Below are 25,569 nucleotides of genomic sequence, written 5' to 3'. Positions count from 1 at the left end.
TGAGAAGAGTAGTATTTGGAGAGTTTCCTGGAAAGAGCATGATAGTTGCTTATCTCTTCCCACTTGCTCTGTTGTAGCTATCCATCCCTTCATCTGGTCTTCATCTGTGTCCTCTTTAATATCCTCTTGAATAGACAAGGAATAATCTATGACTTCTGTGAACTGCTCTAACAAATTAATGAAGAGAAGGTGGGGGTTCTACCCATTCAGTGAGAAGTGTGGGCAAAAAGTACCAGGGCTTTATACCTGGAGCCTGAAGTCTTAGGAAATGTGCCTTAAGTATGGGATAAAATGCTTTCTCCAGATAGACAATATCATAGTTAAGTCAAATTGAGGGGCATACAGCTGAGATCCAGCTTGCTTGCTGGTTTATACAAGAAGACCCATACACATTTGGTTACAGACATCTGGGTTGACTATTGAGAAAACCAGCATTGATTTTCTTCCCTTTTCAGAAGTCCACCATCAAAGCCTTGTTTTTTTATCTCTAGTATCACAAAAAAGAGAGACCCCTTTTATGCCTTGGTTGTTCAGGAAGAGCAGTGGCTTTTGTCCTAACTAGTGTGTATATCCTTCTCCTACCTATACCAGGAAGCCACAGCTGATGGAAGCTAATGACAAGAGCCCTTAAGTCCAAGTCCGCTCACCCTAGCGTAAGCACCAGCACCATGTGCTCAGCTTCTTCATATGAAGATGAAACAGGAGGCTGAAATGTATTGCAAGAGATATTTAAAACAGCAGCATTCAATCTGGCTTTTCTTAATCAGCCGCCATGTTCCCAGCTAGCCTAGGCCTGTGGCCAGGATCGGGTGTAGCCATACCGCCACTGCTCAACTCAGGCCATCCGCTCAGGCATGAGAGATACCAGCCCTGCCACCCACTAGACGCCAGCGTGGGAGATTGGCTCTGCCTGCCAATCTCCCACGCTGTCTCCTCAGTGCTTGGCTGAGACCAGACCATCCACGTTGGCTCGGTACAAATGAGACTCTAAGGCTTAGATTATCCAAAAGCTTTAAATGTTTGGTAATGATCGATAACAAGATGCCCACACAATCAGAGTTGTAACCCAATATCCAACCTAGATATACCAACTACCTTTGACTGCTAGAGACACTTACACATCCGCTTCCATGATCCCCTCTCTCATCCCTCTCCCCTAACTCCTCCTCTTCCTTCTCCTCTTCCTCTCCTTACTCCTCCTCTTCCTCTCCTTACTCCTCTCACCTTAGCTCCTCCTACAGGAATGTAAAGATGAAAAACACTGAGGTCAGGGGACACCAAGTGGGGAGTCAGCTGGTGGCCATAACCCTGAAGTTAAAGCTTTCTAGTTAATGATATGTGTACACACATAGTATATGCCCCCACAGGTAGCCCTGGAGCTGGACTGATTTTTTTTTTCATTGCCCCACCCATTTTCAAGGTTTGAACCTCTTCTGAAAAGTTTGGAAAGTTTAGTTGGGGATTACTTGAGTAAAATCAATTTGGGGGAATTTTTCAAAATTCAGAATTAAAAAGGGACTTTGCTGCACAGGCCACCAAACCTTACCTGGGCTTCCTTAGATCTTGGTGTGCATTTTTACTTGTGTGTTCTTTTTACTTGAGTTGGTGTCTTGTTTTCACATCTATCTAAGTCACGGGTTATGCTCAGCCTGCAGCAGGGTGGCTTCCTGTACTGACTTTCTGGAACACATAGAGACCTTAAAGGAGAGAGAGAGTCTCGGAGACTTGGAGAGAGTCCCCAGTCTTGGTCTTCATGGCAGGATAGGTTAGATATTATTAGAAAAATAATCTGAGACTTTACTTTGGTAGGCATGATTTTTATTTTTTTATCTGATATTTTTTAACTAATAAAATATTCCAAGTGAGAACAAGCCAGAGCTTATAGCACAGTGAGCTAAGATGAAGCTGAGGTGGAGCTAAGTAGCCTGTTTCTGTCAGCCTTGGCTTACATCAGCTAACTTTACCTCTGTAAAAAGTCTGATCGTTATAGCGGTTACTTCGAGCTGGAGACATGAAAGTTAAATTGTCATACAGCCAGCAAACATGTCTAGTGCCTGCCTTCTGTATTGTATAGTTTGGGATTACAATGCAAGACCAGGTTGAAATGGGGATTCACAGGAAAGCATTTACCAATGTGCCTGCATTGTGGTAGAATTCTCAGGAAATAATACTGCTTCTGTTGTTACTGTTGCATCTAAGTTTAGAACTTCTTGAATTAGCCAGAATTAACCAAGAGAAGGATGAAGAAATACATGGAGTGCCAGCCCAGCAAGGCAAGGCACATGTCTCTGTAGAATGGAGCCTAGCATACCTGCATCTGTAGTACAGTAATGTGTACTACATTACTGGTTCCACACAGCGTTCATTCTTGGGAGGCCTTCAGACATTAAGAACAGTTTACATGTTTTGGCCACCACTCTCTAACGCCAGCGCCGCCTCTCGCTTCCCGAGCTCCAGCCGACCGAGAAGGAGGGTAAGTAAGGAGGTGCCCATACCATGGCTTGTACAAAGCAGACTGCTCGCAAATCCACCGGTGGTAAAGCACCCAGGAAACAACTGGCTACAAAAGCCGCTCGCAAGAGTGCGCCCTCTACTGGAGGGGTGAAGAAACCTCATCGTTACAGGCCTGGGACTGTGGCACTCCGTGAAATCAGGCGCTATCAGAAGTCCACTGAACTTCTGATTCGCAAGCTCCCCTTTCAACGTCTGGTGAGAGAAATTGCTCAGGACTTACACAGATCTGCGCTTCCCGAGTGCAGCTATTGGTGCTTTGCAGGAGGCAAGTGAGGCCTATCTGGTTGGCCTTTTTGAAGATACCAACCTGTGTGCTATCCATGCAAAATGTATAATAATTATGCCAAAAGATATCCAGCTAGCTTGCTGCATACGCGGAGAGCGTGCTTAAGAGTCCACTATGAGGGGAAACATTTCATTCTCAAAAAAAATATTGTTTCCCCTTCTTCCTGTTATCAGTAGTTCTGAATGTTAGATATTTTTTCCATGTGGTCAAAGGTACCTAAGTATATGATTGCGAGTGGAAACATAGGGGACAGAATCAGGTATTGCCAGTTTTTCCACGTTCATTTGTGTGTGAATTTTTAATATAAATGCAAGATGTAAAGCATTAATGCAAGCAAAATGTTTCAGTGAACACATTTCAACAGTTCAACTTTATAACGATTATAAATAAACCTGTTAAAATTTTCTGGACAATGCCAGGATTTGGATTTTTTTTTTTAAATAAGTAAATTTCTTACCGACGGCAACTAACTGGTGCTTGTAGCATTTCTATCACACAGTAGGTTCCATCTGTCACTATACTGTCCTGAGTTGTCCTGCATGCAAGGACATGTTTTTAATGTTGTCTGTCTTCTGTGCTGTTCCTGTAAGTTTGCTATTAAAATACATTAAACTATAAAAAAAGAACAGTTTACATGTTTTGTCTGTAAATAAATAGATGTATTTTGTCAAGAAGGCACCCTGAACAAAATAATAATAATAATAATAATAATAATGGAAAAAAGAGGGCATTCATGTACTCAAGGATGCAAAGATGTGCCTTTTAAACATTGGTCAGATGTTAAATTGTGAGCATATAGTTCATGAAAATTTTCAACATTATTATTTTGTTCAGGGTGCATGCAGGACCCTAAAGAGAAGCAGTAGAAAGAAGAGCCAGTTTCCATTATTTTATTAAGTTTCAAACTTTAATTGCACACTGGTGTTCTTATGAATGCAGGTTCATATTTTCATGTAGATGAGAGCCTGTGTCTGAGTCTGTTGGTCTGTCTTTACATCTGTCCTCATTGTATATTGCCCTTTTCCTATGTCCTCATGCTCAAGTTCTTCTTGTAATGGCAATAAAATAATCCCTGCCCTGGTAAGTGGCTTTTGGCTCAGCTTTTACCTGAATTGTAGAATATCAAAAAGCAGTATAGTTTCCTGTTACATGTAAGTTAGGCAACTGAAGCAATGACAAACATTTGAAGCACAGTGGGAAACATATGGCATATATTGCACAGTGACAAGCATAAGACATTCAGATAGATGAATCCCCATGTGGTTAAACATAGTTTTAATGTAGGAAAACATTTAGACCCCAAGAACCTTGGTGTCTTTGTTCTAAAATGAGTATAGTTGTTTTGTGTCCCTGAGGTGGTTTGTGTCCCTTGTGCCTGATGCAGTATCCATTGTAAAATACTGGTTCAGCACTTAGTTGTTGGCAGAAGGAAATGAAAGAAGACAGCTCTGATTGGTGGATGGATGGTTCCATTGGTAGATGAAGCAGCTGCTCTAGATGGAGAAAGCCCAGAGGCTGCTGAGTTCAGTGGCATAAATACTTCTTGAGTACATCATATTTGTCCTGTCAGTTGCGGGTTTGCTAAGCAAATGTTCCTAAATACACAAGCCTTGTCATTTCATGAGTATTAAGGCTAAACGTATTAGAAAAACAAACTGACCAGTCATGACCCTAAAAAGTTAAGGGCTATATCATGGAGGAGGTAGCTGTTCTCTTTACTGTCATTAAAGGCCCGTGCTTGTCTTGGCCCATTGAGTCACTCTCTTGGTTGTATTGCCTTTTAATTTTAAATTTCTCATGGTCACCAAATGACTGTCACAGCCTTCCAGCTAGTTTCAAAGAACCAGTAACATGCTCCTATTTTCGCTGAGGACATAGAATCCTTCCTTGTGTCCTCCCCAGGTGTCCCTTCAGGTCTCATTGAATTGACCTCAGCTTGGCCACCTATCCAAAGGTTCAAGCATTCCTACACAGGAACCCAGGCTTTGTCAGCAGGGACACTTTGGAAACTGTCTGCCGAGTGGCTAGTAGTGGTACTGCACATAAATCAGTGGAGGAAAAAAGAAAAACAAAAGATTGGTGTTCATTGGACAGGATTTTTCTGTGAGGTTCTAATATCCTCGCTAAGGGATTCAGGAGTTATAAGTTCTGAATTAACAGTTCTGTTGGATTTGAATCTAGGAGGAACACTGGAAACTATCTCTGTTGTATATGTGAGGTTTTCATCCTCACTTAAAAAAACAGTTAAAAAAATATTGATGAGTATAGCCATGTTTGTGGGTACCCACAAAGGCCAGAAAAGAGCACTGAATCTTCCTGAGCTGGAGTTACAGGGGATTCTGAGTCATCTAACAATATATCGATGCCCTCTGCAAGAGCGGTACCTGTGAGCCTGCTCTCCAGTCCTTGCCTTACTTTAACTTTTTTCATTTACTTATTCTTTCACATTATTAAACATGTATGTATTTTGACCATACTCACGCCCTAACCCTCTCTTACCCCTTCCTGTGCCCTCTTTCTGCTGCTCATCCCTTTCATGTCTTAGTTTCTGCTCATGACTCACGGACTTTAATTAGGGTTGCTTAAGTAACCACGGTTGGGGGTTATTTACCAGACCATGGGCAAGTTGCTAGTGGTGTAGCATTCAAGAAAATGACTTCCCCTTCCCTGGCATCCATTAACCACATTAGCTCCTCAGAGTACAGTGAGACTTCATGAACGTTGATAGATCCAGTCTTGTACAGGTCATGAGTAGGTAACCACAGCTGCTGTGAGCTCATGAGTCTGATCGCTTTGGCATGCAAGCCTAAAAGACAGCATTTCTCTGCTCTCCTCCCGTCCTCCAACTCTAAGTGTTCTTCCCACCCTCTCCCCTGAGTCTGAAAGGACTCATTGCTTTTTTTTTTTTCTGGGTAGTGAAAGAATAGAAGAATGAAAAATTCACATAGGGAGATAGTTGGGAGTTAGCGTTAGGCATCTGAAATGTTCTAACCTTGAGTATTGCCAGAAATTCATCAAAACTGGCCAAAGGACTATTAACAGATTAATTACTAACCCAAGCCCTGTGAGGATAAGAAAATGTATACCAGTATTTGGGCAGGCAGACATTTGAGAGTGTTTGCAGTGAAGCTTTGCAGAAGAGTGCAGGAATGTGAGGATCACTTAAAAACTTACCAGTCCCTGGTTTATGTTGGCTGCCTGGGCTGGGTGTACAGAGCGGGAGGAGGAAAGGAAGCCATTTACATAGTCCAGATAGCAGAGACCCTGGAATTCCATTCAGAGTTAAATTGTGCTCATATCCCAGGAATCTAGATTTCTAATTAAAAAAAAAAAAACAGAAAAGAAAAAAAGAAAGAGGCTTTGTGGGGACATATTAACTTGAGTAACAACATGCTTCTTTTGTAATTAATATTTACTATTTTCTTTTGGACATACCACCCAAAAGCTTAAATTCCTGTATGGTTAGAGGTCTGTCCACATGACAGACAGAACCACTGGTGAGAGAGGTTACCATGTCACAGAGAGGACCAGCAGTGAGAGGATAGCGCATCACAGACAGGACCATTTAAACATTAAAGAAGCTTCATAAATAAAAGTCCAAGACTCATGCATAATTTGTTACACTGTACTTATTGAGGAGGTCATTGGACAGAAAAATCAGTGTGTTTTATTTATGTTATATGTAGTATTAGCATGTGATCAGATCTTTGAACTGTGCCGTAAATTCTCAAGTGATTGAAAATTAGGAATATTGTAATCTGTAATTTAAGCACTAAATCCTTATCTGTTCCTGTTAGCTCCCAAATAATTGAAACAAAGACAGATTAAGTTTATTAATAATCTATAAGCCTCGACTAGGCAGGTTCTGAGCTATTCTAGTCCTCTATGCTATTTCTCAGCCACATGGTTCTTTACCTTCAATCTGAGTCTGACCCTGGTTTGTTCTACTCTCATGTATGTCCTCATGGTGAATCTCTTGGGAATCTGCTTTTATCAAGACACCTCCTGGTCCCTCTGCCTTATGGCCACCTCTTGGTCTCTCCACTGAGTCTCTCTCTTTTCCTGGGGTTTTTCCTCTTGTTCTCCCTGAGACCCCTGGCTGGGATCAGAAGTCTAACCTTCCTATCTCCTCAGCCCAGCCATAGGCTGATCAGCTCCTTATTAACCAGTCAGATAATTAAGGAACATTCTTTACACTACATTAATATAGCAAATGGTTCAATAATCATGACAGTGCTAGCATAATTAGATCTCTGGACACAGGAATCAGCATCTGAACATACAGTGCACAAGACCAGCAGTGAGAGGCTAAGGCACTTGCTGCCATGTCTGGTGTGAGTTTGATTCCCAGGACCTATGTGGTAGAAGGGCAGAACCCACTTCCACAAGTTGTTCCTCACCTCCACATGTGTGCTATCGCATAAGTGTACCTCCCTACCACAATTAATAAGAGCAATAAACATTTTTTAAAAGAGTGCCTATTTTTATGAAAGAATCCCAAAGTCTCACCTTTAAAAGCTCCAGAAAGATTCTGCTTTAAGAAATAGAGAGGTTAGGGGCTAGAGAAATGGTTCAATGGTTAAGACTACTGAGTACTCTTGCAGAGGACTCAGGCTCACTTCCTTCATGTACATGGCAGCTCACAGCTGCCGATAACTCACGTTCTAGGGTATCCAGCACCTTCACACAGATATACATCCAGGCAAAACACCAATGCACATAAAAATAAATGAGTTGTTTTAAAAGAAAGGAAGAGATTATCTGGTGGGTGTTACAGACCTGTGTTCCCAGCATTCGGGACACCAGCTCAGGTAGACTTCAAGTACTAGGCACGCCTGAGCTGAAAAGACCCTCTCTTACAACAAACATAAAGGACAGGGAAGAGCACTTGGTGAGATGGTTCACCGAGTAAAGTACTTGCTGAGCAAGCCTGACTCCCTGAGTTCCACAGGCACACTTTGGCCCAGCCCTCACCTCACAACAAAATAAATAAAATGTAAAAAGAAAACCAATTGGAACAAGAAAAGACAATTGGCACTTGCTCTAACTTGTTGGAGCTGACTGAGGCTTGTTAGAGAGGCAAACAAAGGGAGGTGAAAGTGTGATGGGAAAGAATGGTCTCTGTGGGGTCCCCTTTTCTACCATCCCACACAGAAGCCAGGGTAGAGTGGCTGTCTCTAGAGCTAACACTGCCTACTTAGTATGTCCTCATCAATGGGACTCATTCATGAAGAGGAAACACTGCCCCTCTGAAAGGCACCCGTATCAGCCAAGCTGCCTGAACCCAAAAGGACCCACTTGGGAAGGGTTTGTGCTTGTTTCTAAAACTCCCTCTCCCAGGAGTTTTCTTAATGTTCGACAGTGTTTTCAGTGGCTGTTGGCCCCAAACTTCATTGAACCAAGCAACAAAAGTAGTGGAGCAACCCACTTGGCACTGAGATCAGAGCCAGCAGTGTTTAGCAGTAACTGGAAGAAACTGTGCTACTAACCACAGATAGGGCAAACAGGAGTATAATGTTTAAAGCAGCAAAGCCTTGAGGTCTTAAGAGATAGAAGACTGAAGAACACCAGCTACCTACCAAACATTTCGAGTATAGCCATATTTTTCCATAGATCTCATGTAATTTCTTTGCAAGTCAACATGGCATTATTTATTTATCTTGGTTTGTTTGTCATTTTTGGAAATGAAAAACATCTTCCTAGTACTAACTGAAACCAAGTTCAACAGAAAATATTTCTGGCCATTTTATAATACCTGTGGGAGATGGAAGATGCTTCAGTGGGCAACGGGCTTGCTGTGTGAGCATGAGGGCCTGAGTCTTCAAATTTCAGCACCCATGTAAAAGCCAGACAAAGCAGCACTGGTGGTATAGGCAGGCGGACCCCAGAGCTTGCTGTCTGGTCAGTCTAGCAAATCAGTAAACTTGAGGTTTAGGCTGGAAATTGATTGAAGAAGACACCTGTTCTCTGTATCTCAGGTCACATGCATGTACCTATATATGAGCATGTGTGCTTACTCTCTCTCTCTCCCTCCCTCCCCACACACATATAAACTCAATACAGTGGGAGAGGAGGGCTCTTCTGAAGAAACCTGGAGAACCTGAAGAAACCAGATAGGCAGGAGTACATGTCTGCTTATGGTCCCTATAGAAAAGTGAATATACTTGAAGGCCTCAAGACTAGAGCTTGTTAGTGATAGTTGAAGAGAAACAGGCTCCATGTGTCTAGATTGAAGGCTAGGCCAAGGGGGCATGGTGGCCAAGGGATGGTCTTCAGTCAGTATGGTAAGTCTGCTGAGACTTCTGAGCAGGGGAGTAAAGTGAACAGCCCTTTGCTTACTGGATGGAGACCAGAATGAGGAGTCAAGAATGAGGTCCAGAATCTGGAGAGGGTTATGTCTGTGCAAGAGACATTAGCTGCCTTGGAGAGGTGAGCGTAGAAGCTGAATAGATTCAGGAGGTATTTTAAAGCAGGAGTCTCTGGAGTTGCTTACAAAATGAAGTAGAATTTAACTTATATTACTGGATGTGAGGTGATGAGAAAGGAGCCAGAAATGGCCATGGGTGGAGTCTCATGCCTATGATCTAGCCGCCTGAAAGGGTGAGACAGGAGGATTGCAGTAAGCTTTGAGGTCAGCCTGGGCTATATAGCAAGACACTGTATCGACAGAAATCCAAAGAGGAGAAGTAAACCATGTAGATAGAATGATTATTTTCAACATAAAATCTAACAGCCTAGAGAATCCAATAGAACTGGAATTTTTAGAAGGCAAAGTAGTTTTAACCTACATTATCAGTGATAAATGCTGCTAAGTTCTAGATCTTTTATTTCCTGGGGGAGGGGGCTTCTCTCTCAAATAGCTTTTTTCTTAAATAGTTCTATCCAAGCATTTTGGACTTTTAGCATTTTTTCATTAAGCTCTAACAGTGTGTTAGACAGCATTGCTTTTTTGTCAAATTACTAAAGCTCACATCCCCATTCATTCTTCTGACACTCTTCTTACCAGAAAATTGAAACCGGATAGCATTTGCTAAGCTTCCTGGGTAGATGCATTTGAACTAGGATTTAATAGCAGGCCTTTGGCACTTAATGGCTTAGAAGCTTTCTGCATCTCCTGTAGGAAAGCCATTTAGCCTGTTTTACATTTTACTCACTACCTGTTGTGTGGAAAGGAATATTCTTGAACAGTCTGCTGCTTTAGTTTACAGCCCAAGTATATTCAACATCTTACACAGAGTCCAGGTCAACCTAAGCAGGTATGTTGAGTACATGGCTGTTAGTGGTTTCCTTGATAACCGTTGTCTATACCAAGGATTCAAAGTGAAGATGTTAGAGATCTTGTGGGTTACTCCATTGCTGCATAGTTTGCACTATGGTTCACTCAATTAAGGTTCTGGGTGCCTAGTAGTTCTTCAGTAATAAGGCACCTCTCCCATCTTGAACTCCTCACAGTAAGCTCTTTGCAACCACTGAAGTACCTAAGAATTCCTTTTCTCTTCTCATTAGCCCTGATCACTCATCACACCATCTTCCTGGAAGCTTCCCATGAGCATTCTGGACTGGTACAGGCGCTCTTCTTGCTCAGTAAAGAGTCCTGTGTCCTTACTACAGTTGGATTTAAGCCACCACTGCTTCCATGCATCAGTTGCCTGATTGTGTTATCTATGATTTACTATAAGCTGCTCAAGGAGAAGGCTTGCATTTTGTTTTGTCTTCCCAACATCTTTCAGCTAGGCACATATAGATGCCAGAATGCTTAGATGGGGTAAGATGGTGAGAGAACCAACACACTGCAAACCTTCTGCCTCTACAGTATATCAGCTGTTGCCCCTCCCTTCTCCTTGGGAGATGATGACATTAGCTCTCTCAAAAGGCCTTATCCACTCCATCAGGACTGTTGTCCAGTTCAGTTGGGTCTTAGTTTGTCCTGTAGGACACTGAAGATTTATGAAAATTATACCCAAGCCAGCCAAGCCTGCCAAAGTGACATAAATATCAGTGCAGACAGGTATAGAGACTGAAAACCTGTTATATAGGGTGGGTGCAATGTCCATCTGTGTGTGTGTGTGTGTGTGTGTGTGTGTGTGTGTGTGTGTGTGTGTATATATATATATATATTAAATACATTATGTTATAGCAAGGATTTATCAAGATGTGACATCATACACAGTTCTGAAGATGGGATGACACACAGGCTCTACTGTATTTGGCTGTGAATTGTCGATGTTTTCCTTTCATATATTGATCCAAATTCTTTTGTTTTCTTGCCAATTAATGTCAGTTGCTTCCCGTGAATTTTACTGTGTTAGGAAACAGATGTTCCATATTTCTGTGACATACTAACCATATCCATATGGGATATGCATATATGCACATATGCACACACATACACACACATACTCACACAGGACTCTCGAAGATTGGATTCAATGTGAATTGCAGATAAAAGCACAACAGACATATTTACAGAAAGGCACAGATTGATGCCACGTGTTAAATATCTTGGGACACTCTGTTTAATATAGCTTAGCATGGTTTAGCTAATACAGACTTCGGGCCTAAGGATGCTTCAAAATTGTCTCAGGATAGGAGTGTGTTTGTGATGTAACAGAACATACAGTTAATGGAACGTACAGTGCACTGCTCTTTCCATTAAGGCTTGATACTTAACTGTCCAACATCCTTTTATGTCTTTTCGAAACCCTGAATTAGTATTATTCTGCATAGTGCTAGACAGTGGGGAAATAGGACAACAAAAACAGTGGCCTCTCGAAGCCTTCCCCTGCAGTTTAAGTGCAGTGTATTGTGAATTACATTGATGGAAGGAAAAGTTGTAGCGCTTTAGAGAGTGGAGTGATTGTACTGAACAAAGAATGAGGAAACACTTGTGAGAAAATGTATGTTTATTCCAAGTTAAAAAAAAAACAACACCAACAAACAAAACAGAAACAAACAAAAAAAAGCAGAGCCACTTGTGGTGGACACCTGTAATCCCAGCAGTTAGAAGATCAAGACAATTAAGTTCACTGCCAGTTCTAGGCTAGCCAGGGTTACATAATGAGACCCTGTCTCAAAACAAATAAAATAGAGCAAAGCCTAGATTATATTTAAGTTATTTAAATTATTAACTTCATAAAAGACAGGTTAAGGATAATTATCACTTTGGTAGACTTGCTGAATTTGTTAACATTTCTTGATAGCCTCCAGAGCGGCGAATGGTTCCCTGATACTGTAAAGGTTTCCATAGAAATGCTACAGAATTGGTTCTGTGAGATTTTATGAAAATACACCAAAAAAGCCAACCATGACAGTGACATGTGTGTGTGTGTGTGTGTGTGTGTGTGTGTGTGTGTGTGTGTGTGTATCAGGGGGTGGTGTTGGTGTTGCCATGGTACAGAACCTGAGAGGGTATAATGTTGTACACAATTCATCTCTTCATTTTACCTCACAACATTTCTTTCCTCAGAGACCCAGAGTCTGGTCTATAGTTGCCTAAAGGACTCAGGGACCCTACAGTGTCACCTGTAGTCTGTACCTCAGTTTTCCATGCTACTCTGTAGGAAGGAATTGTTATACATGGAAGCTTTTCCATATACTAACTATGAAGTTCAAAGTAGATAGAAATGGACTTTGAAAAGCAATCAAAAACATTTCACTAAAAATTTCACCAAGAAATATCATTGTTTATGAGGCTTAAACAAATATGGCTGTTGCATATTTACTAAATGTCTTATAACTGAGGAAAGCTGCCTCAGAATTTTAAAAACTGCTAGTGTGGTGGTGACACCTTTAATCCTAGCACTTAGGCATGAAGAGGCAGATAGATATCTGAGTTCAAGACCAGTTTGGTTTACATTGTGAGTTCTACGTCCACAGCACCTATATAGCAAAACTCTGTCTCAAAAAAGAAACAAACAAGAAAAACAACAAAATTACAAAAGTTTTGGGAATATATTTGTAGCAGTGTGTGTGTGTGTGTGTGTGTGTGTGTGTGTGTGTTATACACATATATATTGTTGATGATAAACTGTAAAGAAGACATAGTTAAAAGAAAAAACGGTAAACTAATAATACAAATGAACAAAGAATGTATTTTCATTGTAACAAATCACTAATAAATAGGAAATCTTCATTTTTATTAAGTTAGAAAAAGCAAAACATTAACCATCTTATTTATAAAATATTAAGATTTTAGGAATTAATGCTGGAGAGATGGCTCCCTGTAGAGCTTACTGCTTTTCCAAAGGATAGGGCTTCAGTTTCCAGCACCCTTGTGGTGGACCACTACAGCCTGTAATTCCAGTTCCAGTGCATTCAACATGCTCTAGTAACCTCCATGGGCTCCTATGTGCATGTGGTGTGCAAGTGCACATACACACATATCCATACACACACATATACACCCACAGGCACACACCCACAGACAAATCCTAAAAACTGCTTAGTAAAATAGATCTAAGGGACTGTTCATTCATTATTTTGTTGGTGGTGTGCTAATAAAAGTTCCTTTAGTAGAGAGAGGCTCACAAGTCCCACTCCTCACTGATGAGATAGTGATAAAAATTGATAGCTTCTAGGAGAGAGAGAGTCCATTTCTTTCATGCTATGTCAACCTCTTGGTAGGTAAACTACACTTCAGTGGATGGCCCTATACAATGAGTCTATAAACAGTACAAAGTCGACTCAGTAGGAGTTAAAAGAAATAAAAAGGAAGGTGAAAGTGGATCTTAAAGGAGTTGGGAAAGGAGTGGGAAGTGATTGCCATCAGAATGCATTATATGAAATTCTCTAAAATTAATAAATATACTTTTAAATAAATCCCCTTTAAGAAAAGAAAAATAAAAACAAACCAACTAGCAATTCTATTCTTTGAATTCAAGGAAACTAGAGAAGTAAAATAGAAGAATTACAAAGCTAAATCAAAAAGACATCCAAAGTTATTGTATTTATAAAGATGTAAGCCATTAGTCACTTTTCAAATTCCAGCATGATAGGAATGATTTAGTAAATTAAGGCTCTCAAAATGAACAACTTTAAATGCATACAGAAACATACACAGTAGTCAAGGCTTAAAATTTTAAAAGTACAACCAGTTCTCGCCGGAGCGTGGGGAAGGAAGTCTCTCCGTGGAGGTCTGAGGGAAGCGCTCGCGCCAGGTAGACACCACGCCATCATCATGGGTAAGGGTGACCCCAACAAGCCGCGGGGCAAAATGTCCTCGTACGCCTTCTTCGTGCAGACCTGCCGGGAGGAGCACAAGAAGAAGCATCCCGACTCGTCGGTCAACTTCGCTGAGTTCTCGAAGAAATGCTCCGAGAGATGGAAGACCATGTCTGCAAAGAAAAAGTCGAAGTTTGAGGATTTGGCTAAGAGCGACAAAGCTCGTTATGACAGGGAGATGAAGAACTATGTCCCTCCCAAAGGTGATAAAAAAGGAAAGAAAAAAGATCCAAATGCTCCGAAGAGACCACCGTCTGCCTTCTTCCTGTTTTGCTCTGAACATCGCCCAAAGATCAAAAGTGAACACCCTGGCCTGTCTATTGGAGATACTGCAAAGAAACTGGGTGAGATGTGGTCTGAGCAATCTGCCAAAGATAAACAACCGTATGAGCAGAAAGCAGCTAAACTAAAGGAGAAGTATGAGAAGGATATTGCTGCATACCGTGCCAAGGGCAAAAGTGAAGTAGGAAAGAAGGGTCCTGGTAGGCCAACAGGCTCAAAGAAGAAGAATGAACCAGAAGATGAAGAGGAGGAGGAGGAGGAAGAAGAGGATGAAGATGAAGAGGAGGAAGATGAGGATGAAGAATAAATGGCTGTCCTAAAGTGTGGAGTATATGTGCTCAGGCAATTATTTTGCTAAGAATGTGAAATTCAAGTGCAGCTCAACATTAGCTTCAGTATAAAAACTGTACAGATTTTTGTATAGCTGATGAGATTCTTTGTAGAGAAAATACTTTTTTAAAAGTTTGTAGCTTTTTCAAGGGCTACAACGTACAGTTAGATTTAAAGCTTTTGATGATGAATGTTTCTAAATATTTAATGGTTTCTTTAATTTCTTATGGTAGCAAAAAAAAAACTTCATAGGAATTTGTATTACCAGTAAAAAGAATTTTTTTTAGGATGTTGAATTTTTTTTGTTTTTTTCTTTTTTTTAATTTGTAATAAAATAATGTATATTAAAAAATTTTTTTAAAGTAGTGACTATCACTTAGGGAATCTTTTCCTTTTAAAATTTTTATTGTATATATGTATGAGTGTTTGGCATGTATGTATATCTGTGTACCATGTGTGCCTGGTGTCTGCAGAAGTCAGAAGAGGGCATCAGATCTCCTGGGACTGGAGATGTAGATGGTCATAAACCACCATAGGGTACTGAGAATCTATCCCTGGTCCTCTGGAAGAGCAACAAATGCTCTTAACCACTGAGCCTTCTAACCCCTACTGAATGTTTCTGAGTGGCACTGTGCTAATAGTTTTTTCATTTTAACAACTATATGCAAACAGTATTGTTAGTTCCCATTTTATACTAGAGAAAACTGAGGCTCAGAGATAACTATTCAAGAACGTACTGTTCACTAATTAAGGATCCAACTCTCCCTTTCCTCTATCCTTACCCAGCTGTGTTGCTGAAGACATGAACTGAAGTCAACATCATATAAAAACACATACATCCATCTCAAGTAATTGCCAAAAATTCCAGCACTAGGACAGTGAAACACACTAATATTTTTAAAAAGATTTACATATCTAATGAGTATGAGCCAATATGAATTTATGAGCACCATATTGCATGTGGAGTCCAGAAGAGGGCATCAGGTCTCCTTGCACTACGAGTTAAAGGCAGTTATAAGCCTTTCGGTGCAGGGAACCAAACATGGATCTTCTCCAAGAGCAGTAAGTGCTCTCAAATGCTGAGCATCTCCCCATCCCTTATTCTATAATGTCATGTATGTTTCATAGTATAACAAAACAGAAGAATTGGTGTAGGCCCATGATATGACTCAGCCCATTAGGCCCTTGTTGCCAGACCTAATGACCTGAGTTTGAACCCAGTAATCCATGGTGAAAAAGAATGCTGGTTCTAGCAATTTGCCCTCTGGTTTACACACATAGAAGAACAGGTATATTAAACTTTTTCTGTGATACTGGTATTGTCAGACTACTCAACTTATCCATGCATTGGTTGAAAACATGGACTACCAGCTACTACAAGGAACTGGAGAGGTAGTTCAGTGGTTAACAGTACTGGCTGCTCTTGCAGAGGACATGAATTTTATTCCTGGCATCTACATAATGGCTCACAACCATCTGTAACTTCAAGTCTAGGAACCCCTTTCTAACCTCTGTAGGCACCATTCATGCATGTGGTGCATACACATGCATGCAGGCAAAACACACGTAAAATAAGATAAATAAATCTTTTTTAAAAAATAGACTTTTAGTCTGCATATTAAGGATGGGCTCTCTCTGGATTACTCTCAATGGACAGCTTAAGCCAAGTCTGCCAACAAGGAGTCCATCGTGAGTGGAGGCAGAAGTGGAAGCCCCTTTAGTTAAAAGTGGAGCATTCACCTCCTGGGGACATGCTGTTCCTAGGATAGAAGCCCCCCATCCACATCATTTGCTGGTCCTGGTCATTTTTACCTTCAGAGTCCACTCGCTTCTGTTTCTATCATTACCATTCTAGACCACCATTCCTCACCTGAGCAGTCAAGTGGCATCAGAATTGGTCACCTTTTGCCCACTGTTGCCTCTTCTAGATACCTCTGTGTAGCTGCAAAGGAGACATAGATGAACTCTTCAGGAGTTGTGACATTCTCTGCACTTGTGAAAAAGTTTTAGAGCTACCATTGCTTGAAATTGACTTCTTAGTGTTCCTGCAGATTATTACCCTGTACAGGCCTTATGTCAGAAACACCATTCACCTTATTCACTGCTGCATTCACAGTGCTTTGTAAATCTCTCAGTAAATACTTAAGATAACAAAACTCAAAATACAGATGTGTAATTTTGTTGTGAATGACAGATGCTGCTGGTACTCATGTTCATGAGAAGATAGTAAGTGATGTCTCTGAACTTCAATGAACACTACAGCTAACAGCATTTATATGTTGAGTGTGTGCTGGACCACAGTCCTGGTGCAGTCTTTGGGATTAGAGCTATTTCTCGCGGGAGGTCTTTGCATGTCTCTGATCCTAAAGCTATTTTTTCTACTGTTAAAGGACCATGTCCTTATATAAAGTTCCTTTCTGTGGTCATCCAGGAGGAGTTTAGAAAGATGCCATAGAACTCTAGGCCATTTCCCGGCAAACAAGAACAGTTCTTTCTCATTATGGGTCTCTTTTCTCCAGCCAAAGCCATTATATTCTACTACTTAGGCATGCTTTCCATGTAAGACCCATATGGCGAGACCAGGAAGGTAGCTCAGTCAGTAAACTACTTTCTCTGCAAGCATAAGAACTAAATTCAACCCTAAGCACACCCATGTACAAAAGGTAGCTGTAGTAGCACACAGTAATCCGGGTGCTACACAGAGAGTAACAGGCAAGTCCCTGGTCTTCACTGGCTGTCAGCTTGGCCTCCATGGAGAATTCTAGGTCAGAAAGAGACTCTGTCTCAAAAACAGGTGGATGATGCCTTAGGAACACCACCCTCCCCCCAAGTTGTACTTTGCCCTACACACACTAGCAGACACATGCATGTACACATGATCCATATCCAAGGTAGAATCAAGTGATGAATCTCTTGGGGATGTGGTTAAGCCAGTGAAACTCGAGTTGTTTATGTTCTCTCCTGTACTGAATAGGCCTAGGAAGTAATGGTACTTGGTGATGGCTGCATTTAAAAGACAAAGATAACACTTGCTTTGTTGGAGTAGATATACCCAGAGACTCTTTACTCTAATGTGTTTTTATAAGCCCTGTGTCCTATCCTTGCAATGCCACTTTTCCATATGTGTCTTTACTGAGCACCCACTGTATACTGAACATCTTAGATATCAGAGATCCAAAGATGAGGTATAGAGGTGGTTCTCAACCTTTCAAGATTCTGTAAAAGTCTGCAGAGAGACCAGCACATCATAAACTAAAGCCTAAGAGCTACTGTGGCAGTAGGTGTAAGGATGGTAAGGAGGGCAGTGGGATCAAGCAGGTACAGATTCAGTGTAGCTGTTAGAGCACCAACACCGGAAGCAGATTGTCTGTCTTCACCGACTTCACCGTCTTCACCGACTTCACCGTCTGCTGCTGTTACCTGCAAGCCTTGTGACTTTAGGCTACTGACTTAGTTATGCCTGTGTACTTACCTGCTAAATGGGGCAATAAAGGGTGACTCACAGAATTACTGACAGCATTAAGGGAGCTTGTGGTGCTTTGGTACCTGGCTCTATAAAGACCAGCTCTTACTATATCCGCTGTCTAATGTGTGTTTGTCAGCTGAGAAAAATGCTACTGCAGTGGCGAGCTTAGTTATCACTGGACTGGCTGACCAGGAGGTCTGGATGACTGAAGAGTAGCATGCCTGTGAGGTGTGGTGGGAATGAGACACTGGGTTGTGTGAGACTTCTTGCAGGTTTGGGTGTGACTCTGAACAACAGTGTGCTGCCGCCCTAGCCTGCAGGCTATGAGGTGTAGTGGCTGAGCTGGCCAATTCACCCTGTGGGTCTAAGTTTCACTTCATTTCTGCCCAAGCATTAATAAAGCAAAAGGATGTGGGTTTTTTCTGTTCTTTTCTGGTTTAGTCTTTCTGCCTTAACTCCCTACTGCTGCTAAAACTTAGATACTTACCTGTGATTTTTTGCAGAATGATAAAGTAATGAGCCTTTAGCTGAGATAGATGATAGACACAAGGTGCTCTGTAGATCCCACGTGGTCCTTCCCTCCTCCCCTTCCTCTTCATTCAAGCAGATGCCAGATTCCTTGCACTCTACTTGACTCCAGGACTGCTTTTGTTTTCGTGTTCCCAAGTCAAATTGTTTTCAAAGTAGAAGCATAAAGTTACTCTCCCTTCTGACATTACTGTTACTGTCTAACCATGTTATCATGAAAGCTGATTTTGATAATTAATGCTTACAATTAAAATGAAAGGAATGTCTTATTTGAAAACGTTCCGATTTAATTGAGCATAGCTTTGCTACAAGTGTGGACTCTGGAGGCAGACCCTGCCACCGTCTGAAAGCCGTAGACAAGGCCCATAATCTCACTGTGCTTCAGGGGCCTCATGGCACACTTCCCACAAAAAGCTGCCATGAGGATTAGTGGAGGTATAAAGAACAAGGGCAGGTACCTGGATTTCTGTTAAAACAGGAACTGATGGGTTATTTTAAGAAAAAATGGGGACTGGTATCTATCTCCATTTTGACAGCTGGGGAAATATTTCCATGAATAAAAAAAAAGTCTTTGCTGCCCAAGCTTGAGGTCCTGAGTTCAGGTTACCGGAACCATATGAAAGTTGAGTGTAGCGGCACACTTGTTACCCTAGTGCTTAGACAGATCCCAGGGCTCACTCGCTAGGTAGTCTAGCTGAAAGGGTAACCTTGAGATTTGGTGAGAAACCTTATCTCAAAAAAGTATGGAGGAAGAAAGAGCTGGAGAGCTGGCCCAGAGGTTAGAGAAGATCTGTTCTCCAGAAGAGGACGCTGTGGCCCACATACATAGATGCAGCCAGAACACTCATATACAGAAAATAAAAAGTAAATAAAATAGGTAGGATGGAGCGCAATAGAGGAAGACATGTCACATCACCTGACCTCAACACATGTACGAATGGGTGTGCCTCATGCTTATGTACATGCATGTGTGTCAGACGCCATACAGTTATCATGGTCTCGTATTTTGTCTAGTCTGAGCTGAGAGGTACAGGATCTTGACAATTTAGTTGTGAAAATCAAGCAGGGGAAGAATTGGACAGCTGTAGGTCAGAGGGCACAAAGAAGCAGATGTAAGGTGAGGAAGTAGAAGCTGCAAGCACGAACTAAGATGAGTAATGTGTAGGGAAGACTTGAACTTTTCTTCTTACAAAGAAAGTAAGTTGGATATGGGGCTAATCCGTGCTGCTGTGGGGACCATTTCTCCATTTATATAATTATCTCATAACATCATGCTGTCAACCTCAATATGGACAACAAGGTTTATTTAAATGAAGAAATTTAAAATATCTTTAGTTATTATGTGGACTTCATGTTCCAATAGTATTTTTAATCATTCAAGTCTTTTGTAAAGACTTTCATCCACTTCTTTTTATTTTTTGATGTTTTATTCTTCTTGTATTATTTCTCTTGGGGCTTGATATTACTGATAAAGCAGAATTTTGTTATTTACATGCTCAGGTGACAGCATTAGAAAGCCTGTCACATCCCTCCTTGTGTCCTTGAAGTTAGGCTTAATCCTAGCAGAAGGCGGTTGCGGGACCAGAGCAAGAGTGACAACCAAGGAGGCTTTTGCTCACTTGCAGAGTTTGAATGAAAACACTACCATTTATAGTTATGCTGGCTTCAGCCTTCCAGCCACTCTCTGAGGCAGATGCAAGAATGCCTTCTATTCAGGAAGTTGAAGTATGTAGGCAAAAAAATCACTCTCTATTCTAGTTAGGAGCCAGGAACAAGCTTTGTTAATCTGTAACTAAAAGAATAAATACTCAGCATTACACAGTCACTTGGGATGAAAGCAGATCCTTTCCACATAAGATTCACTCCTGGAATGTCTGTTTAATTTTCTTTCAGATTCACCCCACCATTTAAAACCTGGAGGCATTGGACCACACAAAGCCTTGCTGGTAAGGTCTTCATTCATTATTCAAACAAAGTGGCTATGTGGAGTTGCTTTTAAAATGCTAGTCACATTTTTAGTCAAATGCATCCCTAAAAAAATTACTGAATATTTATTTGTACATTTTTTTCTCTGAATGATTTATGAATTTTCTATGCCTTTAAAAAATATGTTTTTGTTGGTTTTTTTTGTTTTATTGTTTTATTTTTTGAAAAGAATCGAGGAAGCAGTGTATCTGTGATACATACCAGAAGCTCTTAAACTAAAACCTTCTATATAATGAAACCCTTTGCAGGTCCATGTTGATGTTCTTCTTATTTCATACAGTATTCAAAACACCAAAGCGTTCCTTGAAGTATGTTGTAGTGAAAAGGGGTGCACAGCTAGCACATTAGGCTGTCCTTACTTTAATTGTGTTGTTTTACAGTTCTTCATTATGTGTATGCATGTGTGGAGGTGTGTGCACATAAATGCAGAGGCCGGAGGAGATGGTTGTGAGTCACCGTCTGAGTGTTGGTGACTGAGCTGGGTCCTCGAGTTTTCTGCAGGAGCAGCCAGTGCTCTACCCACAGAGCCAACTCTTCAGCCCCAGGCCATAATTAGTGCTTTGTATGCTTTCTCTTCTAACCTAAGTGTGACTGACTGGTGTACTGACAGTACCTCAGTGGTAGAAATTTTGTTTTTTTTTTCAAGTGAAAAGCATGTGAGGATTAATATGGCATCACTTCCTGGCCTTGCAACTGTAGACTGACTGTGGTGTTAGCTTTTACTTTATAATAAGTCACCCCAAATTTACTCCTCAAATAGCACTTGTTTATCTTCAAATTCTGTGTGTATGTGGGAGAGGGGCCATGCTTTGGGCTCAGCTCAGTTATGCGATTCTTCTGGTTTTACCTGAGACTATTCATGAGTAACATCCAGGTGAATGAGGCTTTGTTTTGTTGGTCATGTGGCTGTTGGCTGAAGTGTTTATAATGCCTGTCCATAGCCAGTGTCTCCTCTTGGTGCCACATTAGCTGTCCTTGAGGATGTCCCCTGCTCTGCTCACAAACCATCCCCATCACACCAGCCCAGGCCTCTCTCTCTGGCTCCTCTACCCTTAATACCTAACTGTATCCTCTCTTGCTCACTTGTTCCTCTTCTCTTTATTCATTGTGAATGGCATTTGTGCCTCAGGAGCCATTGACCCTGTCTTTTGCTTTTGTTTGTTCTTTCCCCCAGACCTGTAGATGGCCAATTAGGCTAGGCTTGCCGGCCAGCAAGCCCAAAGGTCTGACTGTCTGCATCTCTAGTATTGGAAGTACAGGCATAGGCCCCCACACTGGTCTTTTACATGGGGACTGAGGATTGAATATGGGTCATCAAAGTTGCACAGATAGCGTTTACCTACTGATCCATTTCCCTCAACCCTATGCTTTTGGGGGCTAGCAGTCAGGTTATTCTGTTCACTATCATATAAGACATCTCATTTCTTTCTGCTTCCCCCCCCACCTTCTGCACCCGAAGACCCTTATTTTTAAGGCCTGCCTTATTTAGCCATCTGTGATTTCACCTGCTCCAGCCTCCTTACAAGCCAAGCATGTCCACTTTTCTCACCTTCCTACTCTACCCTTTTTTTTGGGGGGGGGGGGGGGCAGTGAGGGAGCTTTGTTAGCTCTTTGAAAGCAGAAATTCCTTGTGGCTCAACAGCACAGGCAGAAAGTAGAACAGATCCTTGGTTAAGCAGGAAGCAGCCCAGCCCTGCCCTCATTCACACCACCCTGCACCTCCCTCGGCTCATCAGTCACGGGAGGCCCAGCTGCAGACCAGGCCCGTGTGGCTTTCATTCTTCAAGCTTGGGGAAGAGCCCAGCTATCAAGTGATGCTTCACAGCTGGCACCCTGCTTGGATTGCACTACACAGCTTGGCAACCCAAGAACTAGAAACTTAGGTAAAGCTTGGGTTTAAGCACAGTTCTAGGAGTTTTCTTTACAATGCTGTCTTTTGGAGCTGCAGTTTTCTTGTGTGGAAAGAGGGGATGATATATACCTCAAAGCTTTCCAGAAACAAAAAAAAGTTGCCTGTAAAAATGCTATGTAGACCATAAGGTAGAACTGAAAGACGTTAGTTGCTGTGGATCTCTGACAACTCAGTCCTTTGAAGAGGGAAGTTTCCTACATAGCAGTGGGAGAAGAACAGATAGTGAGAAGTTGAGTGGAAATAGTAAAAGTGGGAGATTCAATAAAATAGCATAAGTAGTAATAATTAGGGGATGCTGTCTGCCAGGCACCGAGCTGTCTGCTTACGTACAGATTTCCTGGAATATTCTCCATCCATTTACAAAGCAATCTTTTTCTTAGGATAGTGTCAGTCTCACTATTTAACCCTAGCTGACCTGAAATTAAAAATCCTCCTGCTTCAGCCTCCCAAGTGCCCAGATTACAGGTGTCACATCACACTCTGTTCTCAATCATATATACACATTGGGGTGTGTGTGTGTGTGTGTGTGTGTGTGTGTATGTCTGTGTGTGTTTTATATTCTTCAAAATATAGATCTACCTGTCCCTGGCAATGGTCTGGTATTAAAGTTATCAACCATTGACAAGCTAGACTTACTATTAAAACTTCATTCAGGGAAGTGGTTTTTAATTCCATCAAGATTGTTAGTAAATAGTCTCCCAGAATTCTATAGGGACTGGACTATTCATAGAAGGAAATTTCCTTTGGGACTTTGTTTTCCCTTAAATAAGGCTTATTGGTTGCAGTTTTTCTGCTCAGAATCAACAGAACTCCAGCTTAGTCTAGGTTACTGACTTATGTGATTGACATGTTTGTCCTGCTCAGTTGTGCTGAGGGCTCAGGCCTGCATCCAGCCATTTATAGTCTCTGTCCTGTTCTCCTCCCACCTTAATTCCATCAGTGTCAAACTCATCTATGCACCACACTTCGTAGCCACACCACAGTGGCATATGTAACTACTAGTGTCAGCCACCATTCATGCAGCTTGTATCTTAACGAGAGTAACTCTTCAACCATAATTCTAAGGATAGTACCAAGGAAGTGTTTTCACTGGCCTGGTTTGGATAGCTGTTGGATTCATCATGATTACAGGTGGGCAGTAGACAGCGGGCAGTATCTCTTTGACCATGCTGTTCATATGTCGAATGACAGAAGGCAAGTCCACCAATACCAAATGTGGTGAAGGGGGGAGGGGAGAGTTTTCACAACAGGAAGGATGGGAGAAAAGATGCCAGGCAGATAAGATCTGAAAGTACCACAGTGGTCTGATTTAGAAATTTAAATTTCATAATTTGGAGTCAGTTAAACTTGTAAGATTGAAAATTAGATGTAGCCTTGGCTATGTTATGATCCAGGCTACTACCAGTGAGCATATGGCAGGGATGAGAGTGGGTAGCTTACTTTGGGTTTGGTGGGAAGCTCCTGGGTTGAGGACTTTATGTTGCATCCCAAGGAGCCATAGAGTAGTTTGAACCTGGAGACAATGGTTGAGCTTCAATGGATCTGCAGACTTCCATAATGATTTACAAAATCGTGTGCATGAGGGATCTTGTGTTCTATTACTCTCTCACTGGACCCCACTGATAAACCACTGTTTGGCCTAACTGTGGCTGTTTTCAATTTGGCTAGTTTAGTCTTTGGCATTAACCTCTGTTCTTGGCTCACCTACCAAAGTTTAGTGTCCATTATAAACATGGCTGCTTATGGAACAGACAGTGATGTCAGTGGCTGAGCATTTTGCCTTAAATTATATATTGAGTTTTCCAGCTTTATGTATAAGGTTTTCACAGTCATAGCTGCCATTTACCTAATGCCAGGTTCTGCTAAATACTTTATGTGCATTATCTGAACTGCATATTTTTTTGCATGACTAACTCCAAGAACCTCAAATCTGTCACAGTACATCCAGCTGGGACCAGTACCTTCCAGCTGCCATTCTGGAAGCACAGGACAAGTCTCTTGATCTTCTTACATCTGTTTGTTCTTGTAGGCCCCATTTTCACCTTTCCATGCACAGATGGTAGTAGGATCAAAGCCCCAACATTGGAAGACACTGCTAAATTCATGTAGTTCATTGGTTTCACAGTCTATTCCAGACTTGTACTGTCTTAGTTAGGATTATATTGCTGTTGGGAAATACCATGACCATGGCAGATCTAATAAAGGAAAAGATTTAATTGGGTCTGACTTATGGTTCAATCCATTATTGTTATGATGGGAAGCATGGTAGCATGCAGGCAGACATGGTGCTGGAAAAAAGGAGCTGAGAGTTCTACATCACAATCTACAGGCAGTAGGAAGTAACTGAGATGCACTTCCTACAACAAAGCAACACCTACTCCAAGAAGATTGGGTAGACAACTGTGTAATCCTGGGCTTGCTGCTTGTCCCAGAACCAGTTTCCTTCTCTGTTGGATTGTATAGATACCAATCTTACAGAATTGTTTAAGGGACTAAGTGAGGTTCACACTCCACCCCAAGACATACACACACACACACACAAATGCTCAGTTAAAAATTTACAGTACTCTCTAGGGCAAGCCACTTGCTCTTCCAGCTGCTTACTTTTGTGTCTCTCTGTATGCCACAGTTAGAAGAACGTAAAGGACTGTGCTGTATTGGCTTTTCCTGAGAAGTTCACCCAGATAGAACAGCAACATAAACCAAAATGCAGTTCCACCAAAATCCAACTCTGCAAATATGTGTGTGTATGTGTGTGTGTGTGTGTGTGTGTGTGTGTGTGTGTGTGTACACACACACACATATATTTGCTTATTTACAGTGTGTGAGGGCAGTACTGCTTTCAGGAGCATGATTATCCTAACTGCCCTGTGTCAAAAACAGACAACTAACTCACTGTCTTTCCACAGTGTCACAATTTCTTGAATAACAGTAAATTCCCAAGGTATGGTAGCTTTCTTTTTTTTTTTTTTTTTTTTTTGGTTTGGTTTTTCAAGACAGGGTTTCTCTGTGTAGCCCTGCCTGTCCTGGAACTCACTCTGTAGA

The 25,569-nt window shown here is 41.5% G+C and overlaps 1 protein-coding gene and 2 pseudogenes across 1 annotated transcript in view; all 3 read left to right on the top strand.

Moving 5' to 3' along the window:
- Gng12 (G protein subunit gamma 12) overlaps positions 1-25,569 on the top strand; it is a 118,009-nt gene that overhangs the window by 29,473 nt on the left and 62,967 nt on the right. The window contains exon 3 of the mRNA XM_028782436.1: positions 20,520-20,572. The gene's annotated coding sequence lies outside the window, so the exon portion shown is untranslated. The remainder of the gene's footprint in view (positions 1-20,519; positions 20,573-25,569) is intronic.
- LOC114633815 lies at positions 2,104-2,905 on the top strand (annotated as a pseudogene).
- LOC114633814 lies at positions 13,977-14,609 on the top strand (annotated as a pseudogene).

The sequence above is a fragment of the Grammomys surdaster genome, unplaced genomic scaffold, assembly GCF_004785775.1.
Source record: "Grammomys surdaster isolate TR1022 unplaced genomic scaffold, NIH_TR_1.0 752, whole genome shotgun sequence".
NCBI classification, from domain to species: domain Eukaryota; kingdom Metazoa; phylum Chordata; class Mammalia; order Rodentia; family Muridae; genus Grammomys; species Grammomys surdaster.
Note: the sequence above shows the minus strand (reverse complement) of the source record. Positions and strands in the feature narration are given on the sequence as shown.